Below are 7,657 nucleotides of genomic sequence, written 5' to 3' on the forward strand. Positions count from 1 at the left end.
AATTGATGCTAGAAGAGATTGAAGTAGAAATAAGATAAAATGTAGATGTGTTGATGACACATCATACATATACATTTTAGGATGAACATGCAATGAGAAGATTTTAGAGATATATACATTTAGATAAATTGAATATGATAGAAAGACAACAAATAGAAGTGTGCAACTAAGAATCAAATCGGAAACATCAATCTCATCGTGAGGTTTTTAGGAAATGATGAATTCTATTACAATAGATCATGTGCTAGAAACCCTAAATTTTAAAGTTAGAGGTGCATTGAATGTGGAGTCTCAAAATCATATAAAAACAATAGCTCACTAATTTAAAATCTGAATTCAGAAATATATTTTTTGATATATAATATTTTTTACAATATAATATTAATGCATTTGTATTCCAAAATATACGTACATAAACAAAACCAAAAGATGTACTTATGGATGCATATTTTGCGACTAAGTGAAGAGTGAAGTTAATTGTGTTATCATAGAGAGTTCAGATGTGTTTTCATGAAGTTAAATAATAGTAGTTGGAAGAAATAAAATTAAATAGTGTTCAAGAAAAGTCGCTAATGGTATATGGTGATGGGTGGGTCTAGTAAACAAAACATATAAAGTTCTATTGCTTCAATGGATTGAGTGAACCGTTTGACGCACTCTTAACCAGAGTGAGTCTTGTTGATCGGTCAAAATCGTAGGACATCTCTATATATCTCATGGTGTTAATTGTCTAGAGGTCATTTTGATGTGAGCCATGGTTGTCTTGTTACAAGAATTAAGAATGTTCTTGAGCTTCAAGTGTGTACAATATCAATGATATGCAATTTATGTTGTGTTTAATATGATGTTGATTAATAAATCCCAATTATGCATTAAGCCCATCATTTCATTTTCGCAATGTGTCGGTCGTAATTTCTTCCTTCTATATATTTTTTTGTGCGTTAGAAAATTCTAGTGCAAAGACATGGTGAAACTATGACAAATTATTTTGAAAAGAAAACAATTCTCTGTACCCTAAACATTATTACAGAGAAAACTACAATTCTATAATGTCCCCACTTCTAGTGTAAGGAATGGATACTGGAACTTGCAACAATCATTGTACACAATAGAAAAATATATGTTAAAATCCAAAACATGTTTAGAAATATTGAGTTAATTGAATATTGATCTAAATAATATCCCTTACTAACCCCTCCTAATCCTTCAAAAGGTACTTTCTCAAATCACCTAACCCTCTAATGAGAAACAATTCTCAATTAGGCAATTGTCACATGAAGAGTGCTTCTCTAAAGCCTTTGGGATCTCTTGTTAATGATTAAGTTCATTAATGATCACTACTTGGTAGAGATCCCACTTGTAACCAAGTTTCTTAAGTTGAATATATGCATATGATTAACCACTACAATATATATTGTCTTTAAGAGATTCTCTACAAATCTCTCTCTGGATTCCAATTTGAAATCTCAACTTTCTTAAGAATGCCCTCTTATATCTATGAGTTCTCTTAAGACAAACTCAACATTCTTATGAATTCCCTCTATCAAGATTATCTTGGTCTCTGGAACAATCACACTAAATAACTATTATCTCTAAAATGATTTCCATTCTATAATAATGATGAATGAAACCTTATAAACCACGCATGCCTCTTTCCTCCACAAGTTCTTCTCCCCTTATTTGCAAACAATCAATTTATTTCTTTTGTTCCACTATTTTGTAGTCCCTATCTATTTTAATGATACTATGCATTTATACAAATCAAGGCTCTTATCACTATGTGTAGTTTATTTATCTGCCTCAGGTTCCTACTTGGGAGTGTCCTTGGTTGTTGATGTACTTCCTTACTTTGTTGGACATGAGCCTTAGTCTAGATTGCCATGTTTTCCATTTATGATGGACTCGTATGCTATCTTTGAAAGGTATGTCCTTCCTTATCTTCCTTTATCATGTGTCAACTATTATATTCGAGTGATTCAAAACATTTGACTCGTCATTATATGCATGTCGGTCTCCTTTATTGCAATGCGGTGTTAACCATAGGGTATGTGCAGGATTATGGTGTGCCAAAAAGTGGCAATCTAAAAAATATGTGGTTTTGAAATGCCTCAAAGCATTTCAAAATCTATTTTGACTTTTTTCCCACCCATATTGATACCAAACCAAAACATTAATACATTAAAAAGGCCTAGTATTGTTTTGGATACCAACCCTACATGGTCAACTTAAAAAATATCCCAAAAATATGTTTTTGGCCTGTTCTTGTGTGTTTTTTACTTCAAACATGTGTTTGATGACTTTTGTTTAACCCAAATTCGATGAAATGGACATGGTCTCTTAAGAATGTTCTTATCTTTTCATAAATGTAATGTCAGTTGAATTACGAGTTTAGTAAGTAATTATTATTTATTTTCTAATGGAGTTATGCATAATGTGTTGATTGACACACTGATTGAAAAATAAATATAACTTTCAAATGGTATAACATTTTTGAAATCCAAAGATGTGTCACATTATATACTTCTTCTATAAGGAAAATAAAATAAAAATTAAATTTTGTAAATTTTTGAATTAGTTAAGTTGGTTAGACAAGAGAGTTTTTTTATTTTGAAAATGCTATAGTAGAAAATTTATAATTAATTAATTATTAGGAATAAAATACCCAAAAATATGTGTCACATCTGGGCATGGGTCTACTTCTTATATCTACAATCTTATTAAAAATTTTTATCATTTGGTTTTGATTAAGGTCGTCAGACATATGCTTACTTATTTTAGTCTTGAAATTTTTGTACTATTGCATTAAAATTCAAAATTTTGACCAATCAATTTTTTCTTTCTTTAGATAAGGCTAGTAGTTCAAAAACAAAATTCAATTTCCTATATATTCTTTTCTCACAACTTTTTGATTTAAATTTCATAACAAGTTTAAAATTGCATGGCAAGTTGACAAAGCCTTGATTTGTTGATTTTTCATTGCCACTTAAGGGCATAGTTTGGTTGACCATGATCCTGCACATACCCCTTACCTACTTTTTTTTTTTCTGCAAGAGTTGGTGTGGAAACGCCTACGTTGCTACTACAATTTTTTTTTGCCTCCTTACATGGCTGTGTATGGGATTACCTCCTCTTTATATTCCGCCCAATCTATTCAATAAATATATTCCTACAAGTAAGCTCTATTTGGATAGTCACACTCATTGGTTAGAGAAGATGTGTCTCTTAATTACACCTTCCGAAAAACATTTATTATTGTTCTAATATCACCTTTCTACTTACACAAGTTATCTGCATATTAACATTACTAATTATTGTTATGAATATATTAATCTTCCTTAGGCATATGGATAGATACAATATCAGTTTGATAGTCGCATTTGTGTTATTGTACATGAGCATATGGGAACATGTGATATGACATGATGTGATAATATTACTTATTTGATTATACCCGTGTTGTGGTCTCTTGTTGGACATTAATATTATCTTATCTTATCAACCTTTTTATTAATATCTCTTGTATTGCTAATAAATAATCATCTCTTTTAACATATACATTTATTGTAGATCAATTTGACACTTATGCTTTCTTTAAGTTTTAATATCTCACCATCATACGATTACTAATCTAGATTTCTATTAACATATGATTAATAGATAGATGCCTCAACATACATACATACATACATACATACATACATACATACATACATACATACATACATACATACATACATACATACATACATACATACATACATATATATATATATATATATATGAATCATTTTCATGTTTTTATTTGATTATTATTATTAAATACCATAATTAGGCTTCCAAATAGGGGATGTGACAAATGTATCACAGTTGCAAATTTCAAGTGTGACAAACCACCACTATTATAGTTGTAGATTTCAAGCATGGTAACACAACACTATCCTCTATCTTGAATCTCGTTGGTATGTAATTATTAAATTTTTTTTATTTGAGCAGAAGATTAACAAGTACTCCTACTTGTTTAGTTGAAAATTTCAGTATTCTGACTTGGTTTTAAAATTTGGCCTTATAGTAATGATACAAATATGCCAAGGGTTGTGAATATTGAGAAGTAATCTCAGTTTGAGGACTTGTTCTTAAGAACATTAGAAGAAATTGCTATCTTATAGTAATTCAGGCATCTTATACCGGATATAGTGCCAAGAGTTTTTCCATGCCTTTCAAATACTGTGAATAATTGTAGTATGGTGCTCACATTGTATTGAGTTTAATGACGTTGATGTAGGTGTTTAGTGAGACTTTACAGACATGTGAGAGTCTTGTGTTAAGGTCTAAACAAGTATACATCTACGCGCTCTTTACACGACTCAAAACATTCTTTATGCCACTATGTAAATATGTTTTCCACCTTTCTCATCCATTTTTTTCTGGTGTAAGACCATTGGAAAATCCAAACAAACCGACCAAGGTCTCCCAAGAAGTGAAGCCTATTGGCTTAATATTTGTCATTTTCTTACTTTTTAGTACCAACCAAAGTAGTTCTTTGGTTGATAGTTTGGGATTGTCAATAAATATTATATAGTTAATATTTGCATTTAGTTGTGAATAGAAGATAAAATGCAATAACAATAGCTATGGATGAAAAGCCTCCAACATTTACAAATAAGAGACATTCCTTGTGTTTGAAGCAAGAATAAGAGTCACTCCTTGTGTTCAAGGCAAGAATATGAGACATTCCTTGTGTTTGAGGCAAGCACACTTGGAAATAACAAATACCTTTTAGTTTGCAATTTGCAGCCATTTTTTGCAACATGTTTCTTCAAAATTGTATGAAAGTGATAGAGAATACTCCATTACGGAAATATTATCTATGCAAGATGTGAGATGACAATATAATTGAGAAACAATAAAATTGATTACTTTTTGGGAAGACAATATGTCACTTTTTCCTTGTTATGTTTAATAATATTTGTAATGATTAAGTGTGTTATTTTCTACTTATAGTTAAAAATACACACATTCGCAAAGAAGGGTGGGTGGATACAAGATCACACCCTACAGTCTTAATTGGGCACAAACTTAAAAATAAAAAATTACGATATAGAAAATTGTTTAAGCGATGGTATCATCTTTAGTATGAGTTGCAGGGTGTCAACCATTTGGTTTGTGACATGTGTCAACAAAGTTCAAGATGATCTTTGGAAGAGACCACCCCTTGTCAACTTTTTCATCTTCATTTTCTTTATTATTTTCTTTATCACCAAGGTCCATTGAGGGAGCCAATTGATAAGAAGCAAGTGTTGGCTAACCATCACCACCATTGGTCTGTGGACCCACATCCTTGGAGGACCACCCAAAAGTGGCATCCATGGTAGTGGATGGGGAAAAGAAACACCTATCAAAGCTACTACAATCACTAGAATGACAAGGAGCTTGGGATCTGGGAATGCTAAGTAGAGAAGGTTTGCCCTTGACACTAGTTGTGAGTATAGAACAACTATGGAAGAAAGATAGTTCTAAGGGCACCTTCACTGTTGTACATTAGGTATTTTCCTTAATGATCAAGTAGCTCTTGGAGATAAGCCCCTTTTCTAACTTCAACTTTGAATATGTAACATAACATTAGAACTAATAATAGCTTTAGCATAAAGTGAAACATCTGTATCAACAGAGTAGTGAGAAAAAAGTATAGAATTCCTCTCTTTCCATGACAAAAATAAAATGTTCATGTTGAAAGCATGCGGTATTTGAATATACTTGAAAGGAATGTGAGGCCAATCCCCTAAAAGAGCCATACAAAAGAAAGGTTTTGGGAAAAAAGGGTGAAAAATCCATGAATCCAACTCCAAAGGTGTTTGGAACACAATGAATTGGGAACACAATAAAACTAGAAAAGACATTTTAACAACTTATTATCCAAAACTAGGCTACGAGTATCTTGGACGCCCATGTGGTGTATACCAAATGCCACAAGAACCACATAAAAGAATGTACCAAGCAAAGTGAGAACTCAACAATAGATGACCATTTATATTGTGAAATTTGTGTTTTCAAAATGACATTGATAATTGCAAAATGCCATTGTGAACTCAAGGTAGGCACCATGGGAAAGTTTACTGAGAGCCAATGGTATCTCAAACACTATTTAAAATCACAAAAAGAAATATTAGGGGCTCATGGCCAATCCTTCCATCAAGATTTGGATGAAAGGGTACAATCCTCAAATCACCTCCATGACCAACATTGTGAATAGAGGAATTTGTTTTGGCTAGTTGGCCAAATAAAATTACATACTCTAGAAGGCATGAAGACAACAATATTAACTTCATTAAGACACAACACAACAATACCAAAATAATTTTGACAAATGTCCCACACATAGTACTCATTGGAGATGATAGTTAGACTTGAAACATTCTATGAAAGGAAATCTTGCATATAATCCCTATCCTGTAAAGAGGAATACCACTTTTGTAACTTTTTTTAATCTATTTAAAAACTTGGCATTCCATTCCATCACATATCGAAAACAAATTCACCATCCTCCGAGTGTAGATAAGGGCAACAAGATTGCAAACTAGATCTCTAAGAGGAGAATATTGACATTAACTAGGGCATTTGAAAAAAATTAGGTCGAATGGGAGCCTCCAGAGTGGAGAGGGGAGAAATCTCTTTCACCTTGGAGAAGGGTCTAAACAAACTTGTTTTAGCTATACAACAATAGGCTCCTATAAATTCTAGAATGATATGTTTTCCTTTGTGGGTCATCATAGTCCATTTTCCCTTTGGTTTCAAAGCTTTAGAAGTTCACAAAGGGTCAAAGACCCATAAGCGAGTCATAACCTAGGAATGCCAATGGACTATTGTTGATATGATGCTCCAATGGTTGGCCCTAAAAAGAAGTGTTTGGAAATATAGACAACACTCATTGGTTATGATTTTTTTTTTATTAGGTAAAAACAAGTTTGAAGGGGGGTTATGATGATTTGTTGCCCATATTAATACCAATAGATACCTTGTGATCGTAGGATAAATCTATTCCTAAAAACATGTTTTTGGTGTCAAGCTTGATTAATACAAGAATTCTTACTAAAATAAATAACCTTCCCTAGCGAAGAAGCATTGATAGGATGAAAATCCCAATAAGGAAAAGTGAGACCACTAAACTTAAGCCATATTGGCACTTAAATTTTTGTATCATCCAAGACTAAAATTCTTGAGCCTAAAGCTAAAAGACCAAAAGAGGTCACCAAACATATCAATAGCCTTGCTGAAAAATAGCTTGGACATGACTAACTTCAACAAAATGTAAAAGAATTAAAAAAACCTTTAGACACCTTCAAAATGAACTTCATGAGAGACCCAAGTTTTAGAAACACGAACTCTTAGCATGCTTTTAGAAGGGAAACCTTCTAACAAAATAACCTATAAGACTATTTTCCTCTAATCATTGACACAAAATCAAAATTCAATGTGAGTGAACCATATACATAGGGGTTTTAGTAGGCATGCCTTGTAAAAGACTTTTGGTGTATAAATCTTTGTTGATGCTTGCTTAGAGAAGCCTTTTTTCATAGTCATCAAACCTTGAACACTAGTAGAAATTGTTTGATTGAAGTTGGCCAAGACCATTCCAAACCAAGCATAAAAGTTGTGATGA

Source organism: Cupressus sempervirens, chromosome 9 (assembly GCF_028749045.1).
Source record: "Cupressus sempervirens isolate cs-2001-9-10 chromosome 9, ASM2874904v1, whole genome shotgun sequence".
Lineage (NCBI taxonomy): Eukaryota > Viridiplantae > Streptophyta > Pinopsida > Cupressales > Cupressaceae > Cupressus > Cupressus sempervirens.